A 12,267-nucleotide genomic window follows, 5' to 3' on the forward strand; every position below is an offset into this window, starting at 1 on the left:
GAAAGCCTGCGCGCAGCAACGAAGACCCAACGCAGCCAAAAATTAATTAATTAATTAATTATTTAAAAATCTCACTGGAATTTTTTTAACTTGCCAAATTGATTCTAGCATTTACACTGAAGAATAAGCAGGTGAGAATAGTGAACAGTGAACAAGAGCATGTCTGGAGAAATTAGGAAGAATGCAAGCCCGGTCTAGTTTCTGCTTCTTGGCTGGGCAGCCCTCAGCCCCAACTCCCACACAGTAAGGCCCCAGCAACCGCTCTTCAGTGTGGGACAAATCATACTGTGAGGGAACCCTTTCCACTCCCAGAACTGTTCTTAGGTAAGAAGTGGTTAAACACTCAGCAAGAGCCTTGAAGGGGGAAAAAAAGAAAAGAATGTTCCCAAAGTACAGCCTATGCCCTGAGGAGTTTCTGAAATCAGGGAGGTAAATGCCAGCAGTCTCTACCCCACAGATCTTCAACCACTCTTTCCCATCCCTAGACCACCCCCACCCCACCCCCAGGACCTGGCCACCTTGTCCCAGCCCCTCTTCTAGCAGCATCTATTAGGTCACTTCCATGTCTCCCACCTCCTGACCACCTCTCACTGCCCACACAGCGTGGACCTCAAAACCCCAGACAAGGACGGGGCTCTGTTTGGTCTAACTCTACCACTCACTCATCTTTTTCTCTACCCACTTCCCAAAGGCACTAAGCACTTCCCAAAGGCCCCGCCTTCTAATACCATCACATTGGGGGTTAGGGTTTCATTATATGGATTTGGGGGGTATGGGGACACAAACATTCAGACCATAGCAGATAGGTACTCATTTTCTTCCTTTCTCCCCTTGAGGCAACGAGGCTTCTCCTTTGGGGGTGGTCTCTGGCTTCCAGCTTCCTGGCCTTTGAAACCACACTCCAGCATTCTGGCTTCTCTTCAGGAAGTATCCCTGGCCCAGAGGCACAAAAGCTTGTGGTTGCAGCTTGGGCCTTCCCTGACCTCAGTGACTAGGACCCTGGGAGTAAGGCCCTATGTCCACATCTGGGCCCAAGCCCTCTGAAGCTGCGCTCACCAGAATGCCCCAAGGTCTCTGCCATACTGTCTCCTCCCACTCCCCTTTGTTCTCTCCCCACTTCCTCCCTCTGTTCCTCTTCTCCTTGTATCAGACTCTGGGACGCAGCCTTGAAGAGTCTGGGTACCTTCCTGCATCACCCATAGCCAAGGCAACAACTGTACCAAAATTAAAGTTTATCCAAGAACAACTGCTAGTTAACATATTACTGTGATTACTGAAGTAGTTCTGTACTTTCTGGGAAGAAAATGTCAGTAGTTTGTTAAATGGGTCTTCTTGGTCTGACAGGATTCATCTTCCATTGTCTTGCTTTCCCCCAAAGACAAATGCAACATTTCAGAACCAAGAACTTTCTGACCCCTTTGCTAGTCCTTCCCTGTTCCATCAAAGCTTCCCTATCATGTGTTCACATCATCAGGATTTTACACAGAGCCTTATCAGCTAATTAATAAAGCAGTGATTTTCAAGCTGATCTGTATAAACATTTAATATGAGTTTCTTACCTATATATAAAATGTTTACATTATTTAAAAAACCAACACATTCCAGTAGTTACAAACAAAATGGTGTAACCATTAATATGCATAAATCATTGCAAAATTTTTTTTGATCTGTCTCCTAAAGCAAAGGAAATAAAAGCAAAAATAAACAAATGGGACCTAACTAGACTTATAAGCTTTTGCACAGCAAAGGAAACCATCAACAAAACAAGGAGACAACCTACTGAATGGGAGAAGGTATTTGGTAATGATATGACCGATAAGGGGCTAATATCCAAAATATATAAACAGCTCACACAAGTCAACATCAAAAAAACAAACAACCCAATTAAAAAATGGGCAGAAGACCTGAATAAACATTTTTCCAAAGGAGACATACAGATGGCCAACAGGCACATGAAAAGATGCTCATCATCATAAATCATCAGAGAAATGCCAATTAAAACCACAATGAGATATCACTTCACACCTGTCAGAATGGCTATAATCAGAAAGAACACAAATAACAAATGTTGGCAAGGATGTGGAGAAAAGGGAACCCTCGTTCACTGTTGGCGGGAATGTAAATTGGTGCAGCCACTGTGGAAAACAGTACGGACATTTCTCAAAAAACTAAAAATAGAACTGCCATATGACCCAGCAATTCCTCTCCTGGGTATACATCCTCAAGAAACAAAAACACTAATTTGAAAAGATACATGCACTCCAATGTTCATAGCAGCATTATTTACAACTGCCAAGATACAGAAGCAGCCTAAGTGTCCATCAGCAGATGAATGGATAAAGATGTGGTGTATATATTTATACATGATGGAATACTACTCAGCCATAAAAAAGAATAAAATTTTGCATTTGCAACAACGTGGATGGACTTGGAGGGTATTATGCTAAGTGAAATAAGTCAGACAGAGAAAGACAAATACTGTATGATATCACTTACATGTGGAATCTAAAAAATAAAACTAGTGAGTTTAACAAAAAGGAAACAGACTCACAGATACAGAGAACAAACTAGTGGTTACCAGTGAGGAGAGGGAAGGTGGGAGGGGCAAGAAAGGGGTAGGGATTAAGAGGTACGAACTATTATGCATAAAATAAATAAGCTACAAGGATATACTGTACAATGCAGAGAATACAGCCAATATTTTATAATATCTATAAATGGAGTATAACCTTTAAAAATTGTGAATCACTCTTGTACACCTGTAACTTATACCGTACATCAACTATACCTCAATTTTAAAAAAAAACACATTCCAATAGGTATAAATAAAATGGCGCCGCCATTAACATGCTGGTTGGACATATCTTTCGGCAAACTTTAATGCCTTATTGCTGTCCCTAAGAGTATATTTGAGCTTCTTGTGAAAGAGCCCTTGATTAGAAAGTGAATGCCTAGTGAGAGACTTAAAAAATCTCCAGGCCTGCACACATCTCCTCACATACTGCTCACAAGCCCAAGGGGACACAGAGCTGAGCCCGAGTGCCCTGCACTCAAAAGCTTGTCACAAAATTACGCGTGAATAACAAGAACTGAAGCAGTGTGTTACAGGAATAATCGCTGAGAATGAAAATTCACTTTGGGGTTTTTCTTCTCTGCACTTCCTTATAGTGACTCTCATCTGGACAGTCAGGGACATCCATGTTGCCTTGAGGACTACTGAAGGGGGAATGCAAAGAGAAGATGTTCAGATACTACTGTCCAAAATAAGAACCTGAAGCCCGCAGCAAAAACAACACCATTTTGAAGGCGAAAGCAGGATTGGTTGAGAGGAAAGTCTCTTGATAGAAAGAGAAGGGCAGTTTTCACACTGCTCAGAAAGGCAGTTTTGTTACTGCAGTACAGCCTATCTATCTTGACTAATATAATATCCGGTGAGAGAGGGCAAAGAGCCTAATGCAAGCAGAAGGCAGATGTCTATAAATGTTGCCTGAAGAAAGCGTTCTCTAAAGTGATAAGGTCACTTTTCCAAGAGTTATGTCCTCACCTCGAACTCAGGCACCTCAATTCATGAAGCTGCACCAGAAGAACTTGACCAAGAAAAAGAAAAAAGAATATCCTTCCTTTCAGGCTTTTTCTTTTTTGCATGTGGCTCAAGATTTAAACTTATCTGTCATTTGTCATTTAACATTCCTTCACACAATTTAAGTAGAAGGTAGGTTCTATTCCAAAGCACAAAACCAAGGAAGGCTAAAGCATAAAACCAACCCCTTTTTTTTTCTTAAAGAGTTTACTATCAGATTGGAAGAAATTCTTAAAACCCTAGAGCCATCTCTTCGTGCATATCATGAGCCTATTTTTTCTTCTACAATGAATTTTCCTTGCTTTGAGTCTCTTCAGACAGTCAAAAACACTATAAGAGACCATGTAGTTTTCCTGATCAAATGTGCATGGATTACAGAATGTGCCAGCACTTTGGAATGCACTTTGAACTTTAAACTCATATCAGTTTCTCATTTTACTATCGTTTTTTTCCGTCCATCTAATTTTCTCTAAGTTTCTACTCTGTTCAAGGAACAATTGAGAAGGTGGTATGCAGCTAAAATTAAAACCTGCCACTTCCCACATAAAATATGTAAATAGTGCAGCGCAGTTTGCATTTTTAAAGACAGCAACTTCAAATTCTCTTAAGTAGTCTAAGAAAAACCATAGATCAATTTAACCCAGTAACCTCCAACCCTTCACATTCCACAGGATTTTTATTCTAATTAATGGGAAGGATTAACATCTGGATGTTTGGCTTCCCTCTAGTATCTGCCATTCGGTTGACTTGGTTTATTATCCGCATATGGCTGAATGAGTCCCTTACTCTCATTCTTCAAAATTCTATGAAAAGCAACCAAAATGGAAAACTTCTTCTGACTCCTGCCTTGGAAAAGAATGTACTGGTCAGCATTATCAGAATCAGACTGTGGGGAAGTAGTGTGGGCCCCACCTTACAGTTACCCTGACTCTTAGGTGTCTAGTTGAGACACTAGAGCCTCAGGTAGACTCTGCAGTACTGAGGACTGTTGAAGGACTTTATCATTTTGCTGATACGGTTTTCTGAAATTAGAATTATTTATAATACATCATTTTAAAGTAATGGGAATAAATGCATATTGTTAACTGATAGGCATAAACACTAAGGTCTGTCCCTACATTTCCTCAAGTCTTCCAAACTTCTAGAGTCATCCTATTCTTTAATAGCAAATGTTTTGAGCCCCTGAATTATTCAGGTTAAACTACGCTATGCTACAGCAACGAATTAATTCCAAATTCTAATAGAGATTATTTCTCATTCACACAAAATTCATTGTAGGTGTTCGAGTTGAAAGGCTCTCCCAGGTGGCTTTTCTTCAAGCATTGATTCAGGGGTCCAGGTTCCTTCTACCTTGTAAGTCTGTCATCCCCTATATGCTTTGAATCCTCTGAATTTGGCTGACTGATGAATAAAGTGAGAGAATACAGAAGAGCACATGGGATGGTTTAGGGGCCTAGAAATGAGATGCACCACTTCCACCCCTATTCAATTAGTCACATGGCTCCACCTAGATGCAAGGGGGCAGAGAATACAGTCAACTGAGTGCCCAGGAAGAGGAAATGGGTTTGACGCGCATTTAGCCAATCTGCCCCAGCCACGTACCAACAGAAACCACAGTGTTCGATTCCATCAAATCGCCAAGAAGTCTCATTCACCTAATTCTATTTTTATTAAATATATAATTACATATTATTAAACATCATATTTAGTATTCTACATGATATAATAGCAATCATTCACAACTGAGGGTGATTTTTGACTCTTCTCCAGAGGACACTTGGCAATGTCTGGAGACATTTTTGGTGGTCACAACTGGAAGGGATAGTAAGCTTCTGGTTTCTTGTCCAGCATATAAGGAGCTTGTAAATCATCACTCGCAGCTCCACAATAAGAAAAAAGCTGAAGAAAGTGAAATTCAACAACTCTTCTTAGATTCTTCAGAGAACTGAGGTCATAGGGCAAACTACTGCCCCCCAAATTTGGACAGACAGACAGACACAAAGAATCATGTTTTACCATCAGAAGCAGAAATCACTACTGGAACCTGTACAGGATAGGAAAATCTAAGCTTTAATTAACAAAAGCTGGAAGCTCAATACGGACAATCTTGTGAATTTAAAATGCCACAGGGTCCCAGCCTTAAGGGAGCCCCACTCTTTCCTGAATTTTACCTCCAGGAGCCCTATCGGGTTTTCACAGTTAAGACTGAAGGGAGAGAGAGGGGACAATGAGGGGAAGAAAGAATAGCGATATGAAAAACAGATGCATAATTTATGATCCCATAGTCTTGTGCAAGAAGTGGGTTCATTCTCAGTTCTGAGCTTCCTAGCTGTCTACCCATAGTGGGAAACTCAATGAGTTCCATGACTCACTTTGTCTATTGTTAGCTAGTGACATTTCAGAGAAGCTTCTTCATCGGGTACTCATAATGCAGATACTGCATAAAATAGTGATAGAGGGAGAAATAACAACCTTGAACTTAATATGATATCAAGTTTCTCAATGCCAGTCAGTATTACAACAGCTAAACAAAAATCAGCAAAAGCACATCTACTGGGGCCAAAATAAGTTAGATAAAGAGCTATCTCAGGGTCGGGCTGATTCCAAGAAAAAATTTTAGCATATCTAAAGGAATGAAAAGACTACATGTTTATTCAGGAAATCTCTCATAAAGAACCTTCCCATTAAGTCACTCAAGGGCACCATCTAACCACCTTCCCACTCCCAATGGTCTTGTTGATGATTACTGAGCCACTGGTCGGCCAGTGACAGTTCTCAAGGTTCTTCAGCCTCAATACATACAAAAACCCAGTTTTCAGAAATACAAGATGCAGCATAAAACCACATTAAATAGGACCAACTGAAGGAAAGGAAGTCTAGACTCATGAAAGTTCTAAATATTCAAAAGATATTCCAGTCCTTTAATATAATACAAGCAATTAACTAAAATATTACCATTAGAATTTCTCAAAGACTTGCTTTAGTAAGTTATTTCTAATTAATATATTTTTCTACCACTTTTTAAAATGTATTTTTTAAAATTTAATTTTATTTATTTTTGGCTGCATTGGGTCTTCATTGCTGTGCACGGGCTTTCTCTAGTTGCGGCGAGCAGGGGCTACTCTTCGTTGCGGTGCACGGGCTTCTCATTGCAGTGGCTTCTCTTGTTGTGGAGCACAGGCTCTAGGCACACGGGCTTCAGTAGTTGTAGCATAGGGGCTCAGTAGTTGCGGCACTCAGGCCCTAGAGTGTGCAGGCTTCAGTAGTTGTGGCACGTGAGCTCAGTAGTTGTGGCTTGCGGGCTCTAGAGCTCAGGCTCAGTAGTTGTGGCACATGGGCTTAGTTGCTCCACAGCATGTGGGATCTTCCTGGACCAGGGATCAAACCCGTGTCCCCTGCACTGGCAGGTGGATTCCTAATGACTGCGCCACCAGGGAAGTCCCTTTTCTACCACTTAATGCTGCCAAAAACTTGAAAATGGCTTGTTTCCCAAAGAGCTTAAATAGGTTACATGCCTTTCTTGACCCATATAAACTTATGTATAACCTACTAATTTGCTTATTCTTCATCATACTTAAGGCATTAATTCAGAATCAGGTAGTGAGAAATTTACAGAGGTTAAAACATAATGAGTCTTGACCTTCGAATCAGGCATGTGAAGCATATGCTCTTTTGTCTTTGTGTTATTTTTAAAGATTAAAGGGAAATTTCCTTGTGTTTCTAGCAGAGGCAGGGGAAACATGGCCTTTTAAAAAAATATTTGTTTACTTATTTATTTGGCTGCACTGGATCTTAGTTGTGGCATGTGGGATCTTCGTTGCCGCGTGCAGGATCTTCAGTTGAAGCATGTGGGATCTTTTAGTTGCGGCATGCGGGATCTTTTTTTAGTTGCGGCACGTGGGACCTTTTTTAGTTGTGGCATGCGGGATCTTTTAGTTGCAACATGCGAACTCTTAGTTGCAGCATGTGGGATCTAGTTCTCTGACCAGGGATCGAACCAGGGCCCCCTGCATTGGGAGTGCGGAGTCTTAACCACGGGACCACCAGGGAAGCCCCAACGTGGCCATTTTGAAATATGCCTAGATCATTCTGTGCTTCTTAACAAAGCCTATTCTCAAGAAAACTATTTTTCCAGGGCCTTACCAACTGGGGTTTTACTAACGGACCTGGGAGAAGGGAAACACCCAACTCCAGCCACCTCTAGCCTTCCTATCTCACCTAAGGTTGGGGGGGGGGATAAAAGGCACTTGTGGGGGGTACAGACTCACTAAAAGACTAAGACCTAATCATAGGATTATAGAATATATCCCACACCTTACCACATCAATATGGGCTCTTGTATAATAATAAAGTAATACAACTGAGAGAATTGCACATCTCAGACCTTATTTAAGAAGACTCTAGGGAAACCCAAAGACAACAGGGGATACAAAAATAAGGACATCAGAGGAAATTTTAGCTTTTGATACCTACAGCTAAGGCAAACAATAAGCACAACTTAACTCCTAAGCAGATAAAACATAAAAACCTCACACTAGAGGGATATGTACCTCAGTTCTTTTTATCATTACATCATGTGTGACTTTCTACAAATAATTACCAGGCATTCCAAAAGGCAAAAAACACACCCAGCATCAGAATCAGACTCAGATATGGCAGAGATTTTGTAATTATTAGACTGAGAATTTAAAGCAACTATGATTAATATACTCAAGTCTCTAATGGAAAAAGTGGATAACATGCAAAAGCAGATGGAAATGTAAACAGAGAGACAGAAATTCTCGGAATCAAAAGGAAATGCTGGAAATCAAAAACACTAACAGAAATGAAGAATGCCTTTGATGGGCTCGGCAACAGATTAGACATGACTGAGGAAGGGATCAGTGATATGTTAATAGAAACTTCTAAAACTGAAATACAAAGAGAAAAAAAATTAAAAGATAGAACATAATATCCAAGAACTATGGGACAATTACAAAAGTGTCATATATGTATAATAGAAATACTAGATGGAGTAGAAAGAGAAGAAATATTTGAAGTAATAACTGAGAATTTTCCAAAATTAATGACATACACCAAACCACAGATCCAAGAAGCTCAGAGAACACCCAAAAAGATAAATATTAAAAAATCTATACCTAGACATATCATATTTAAACTGCAGAAAATCAAAGACATAAAATATTGAAAGAAGACAAAGAAATAAAACACTTTACCTATAGAGGAGAAAAGTTAAGAATTACATCAGACTTCTCTTCAGAAATCATGCAAGCAAGAAGAGACTGGAATGAAATATTTAAAGTGTTGAAAGAAAAAACCCACCAACCTACAATTCTGTATCCAGTCAAATTATCCTTCAAAAGTGATAGAGAAATAAAGACTTTTTTAGACAAACAGAAATTGAGGGAATTTGTTGCCAGTAGACTTGCCTTGCAAGAAATGTTTTAAAAAAAAGTTCTTCTAGAAGAAGAAAAATGATATAGGTCAGAAAGTCAGAACTACATAAAGAAGAGTGCAATAGAAGGAATAAGTAAAGGTAAAATAAAATATTTTTCTTTTTCTAATTCTTAATTAACCTAACACAAAACAGTTCATAATAATTGTAGCAGCAATGTATTCAGCGAATGTAACTTATGAATAAGTGAAACGGATGACAGCAGGTTATAAGGGATGGGAGGGAGGAATTGTGAATACTCTGTTATAAGGTATTTGCACTACCTATGAAGTGGTATAGTGTTCTTTGAAAGTCGATTTGGAATCATTGTAAATATATATTGAAAACTCTAGAGCAACCACTAAATAGAAGTTATAAAAAAAAAGAAGTATAATTGATATGCTAAGAGAGGAGAGAAAATGGAATCATATAAAATGCTCAATTAAAACAAGAGAAGACAGAAAAAAGTAGAAGACCAAACAAACAAACAAAGGACAAGGGCAATGAACAGAAAACAGTAACGACTAGGGGGATGCTACTGGCATCTAATGAGTAGAGACCAGAGATGCTGCTGAACATCTTTAAATGCACAGGACAGACCCCTGCAACAAGGACTTATTCAATCCAAAATGTCAATAGTGATGAGGTTGATAAACTCTGTTATACCAATGTCTCATCAACCCCATGAATTATATATCTGAAAATTTTGTTAGTTACCGAATATCGCAGAGACAGCTAACCATACGATAAAATTCATGCATTTGCTTCCATGTATAAAATTGTTGCTAGGAAATGGTTTCTCCATCAGGTACTATATTTCTAGCATATGGGTAGAGCCATATGGCTAGCTTTTGACAAAGGAAAGTGAGCACACGTGATGTGTGCCCCTTCTGAGCTCAGGTGGTTAGGAAGCAGGTGTGCCTTCTCCATCTTCTTTTCTTTCACTTGGCTGCTAGCTAGATACAAAGGATTAAGCAGTAGAGTCTTATGCCCTATAGGACAGCAGAGACACAAGATGGAAGGAGCCTGGGTTCCTGAATGACTGCATAGAACACTGTCTGCTGACCAGGAACTCCCTGTGGACAGTTATGAAGGCAAGAAATAAATTCTATTCTACTAAGCCACTAAAATTTGGGGGAATACTTTTTACAGCAGCTAGAATCTCCCTAACTAATACAGTGAAGTTTTAAAAGGTGCTTGCTTCCAAAAGAAACCTGAATCACCAACATTAAAAACTTACTATTGAGGTAACACATCTCTTGAACAACTTCTTCAATTGTTCAGGAGACACTGCAGATTCTGTCACAAGGGTTATGTTATGAAGACTCCATTTCTTATGAAGTTTTCAAACAAGACTTTATCTTGAAATAATGACTATCGCACGTGTCATTCTCCCTTATCCTTCTCCCCCTCCCCTGGCTGAGCGAGACGTATAGTATCTTTCTCTTGTAACAGCCCCAGTTAAATTTCCCAGTTACCCCAGGAGCTTATGGACCAGCCCAGCTTCCAGTTCCCCTAAAAAAGAGAACTTCAGGTGCCATCTCACTCACTGGTAAACCACCAATTCTGTTTCTGTTGCTGTAGAGAACACAGAGTCCAGTAGAAACTGGTCAGTCCCTATTAATATTTTGAATATTAAAAGAAGGAGACTTTATCTAAATGTACCCTACCTAAAGCTATAGTGAACCATGCTAGACACATATACATAAGAATCTCGTATGCAACAAAGGTCATCATACTAATCAGTGGTGAACTAAAGTTTTATTAAATAAACTGTCTCAGGCCAACTAGCTGACTAAACCAGAAAAAAAAAATAGCCCCAAAGTTAGATTCTTACTTCACACCATACCAGAAAATAAATTCTTGATGGGTTGATAATTAAAAGAGAAACACAAATTTAAAAACAATTGCTTAAATCATATTGACATGGTAACAAACTTCCAAAATATAAAAGCAGAGAAAGAAATCAATATGATCATCTATAAACACCATAAATAAAATTAAAAGGCAAATGAGCAAGCAAGGAAAATATCTGTACTACATTTAATATTATTGACCTAAATATTTTAAAAATCAGTGTCTTTTAACAGATGAAATCCTAAAAAAAAAAGAACATGAAAAAATAAATAAAAGATGAAATCCTAATGGAAAAAATAGGTGAAGGTTGTGATAGACACTTCACAAAAGAAGAAATAAAAATAGCTAATAATGTGCGAGAGAATGTTCAATTTCCAACTAATAAATGAATGCAAATTAAAACATACTATTTTTACCTTTCAAACTGATAATAATTTAGAAATGATAATTTAGAAATTGTCCTACTCTGTTTTGATAAATGTGCAATGACATGAACAGTCTCATTACCTTCTTAGAATGCTATAAACTGCGAAGACATCCTGAAAGGCAATTTGGCAATATAGATCAATGGCTTTAGAAAATACCACAAACTTGACCCAATAATTCTACTTCTAGGAATTATAGCTACTAAAGAGGTAATCAGAAAAGTGGACAATGATGAATGTACAAGGATTGCCCCCCCAGCTTTGTCTATAATAGAAAAAATTGGGAATCACCTAGAAGAATGTCTAAATAAATGATGGCACACTTATTTAATAAAACCTTAAGCATCCAGTAAAGAACACATTTTCAAGGAATATTGAACGACATGAGAAAATGCTCAGAACATAACGGAAAAAGCAGGATATAAAACTGTATATTTCATGTCACAATTTTATAGTGAAATGCAATGAAGAAATGTTAGTAGTAGTCTCTGTAGTGAGATTATGGGTGGTTTCTAGTTTCTTCTTTATTCTTTTCAGTGTTTATCCTCCACATTTTCTAATTTTAAAAGTTTTTACCTTTATAATCAGGAAAAAAGCAAATGAAATGTTATAATCCTTTTTAGCTTTACCATATTTCCAGGGGGAAATTCTGTCTTGATTATTCGTAAAGCTGAACGTTCTGTTTCCGACTTGGTAGAGCCTGTATACACTAAGGACTGACTCTAAGTCAGCTATCCGGGTGGGCCTGGTAAACTTCTCACTTTGTTACTCAGGCAACTTCCCAGTTCAATGTTTTCCATGCCAGCCTTGTCTGTGGCACAACTTAGAAGTTCTGAATTTTTTAAGAACTCAAGCGAAATTCCTCAGAAAACATATCTGGTTAGTAGCTGCCCATTCAATGAAGCAGTGAAAGTAATGGGGAGCAAAGACAGGGAATTCTTTAAAAAGTACTTATTTTACTTGAATTATCT

General features: G+C 38.7%; 1 protein-coding gene across 6 annotated transcripts in view; it reads right to left on the reverse strand.

The window, feature by feature from the left end:
• RAI2 (retinoic acid induced 2) overlaps positions 1-12,267 on the reverse strand; it is a 397,723-nt gene that overhangs the window by 325,603 nt on the left and 59,853 nt on the right. The gene's annotated exons all lie outside the window — the stretch shown is intronic.

This window comes from Balaenoptera ricei, chromosome X, assembly GCF_028023285.1.
Source record: "Balaenoptera ricei isolate mBalRic1 chromosome X, mBalRic1.hap2, whole genome shotgun sequence".
NCBI lineage: Eukaryota > Metazoa > Chordata > Mammalia > Artiodactyla > Balaenopteridae > Balaenoptera > Balaenoptera ricei.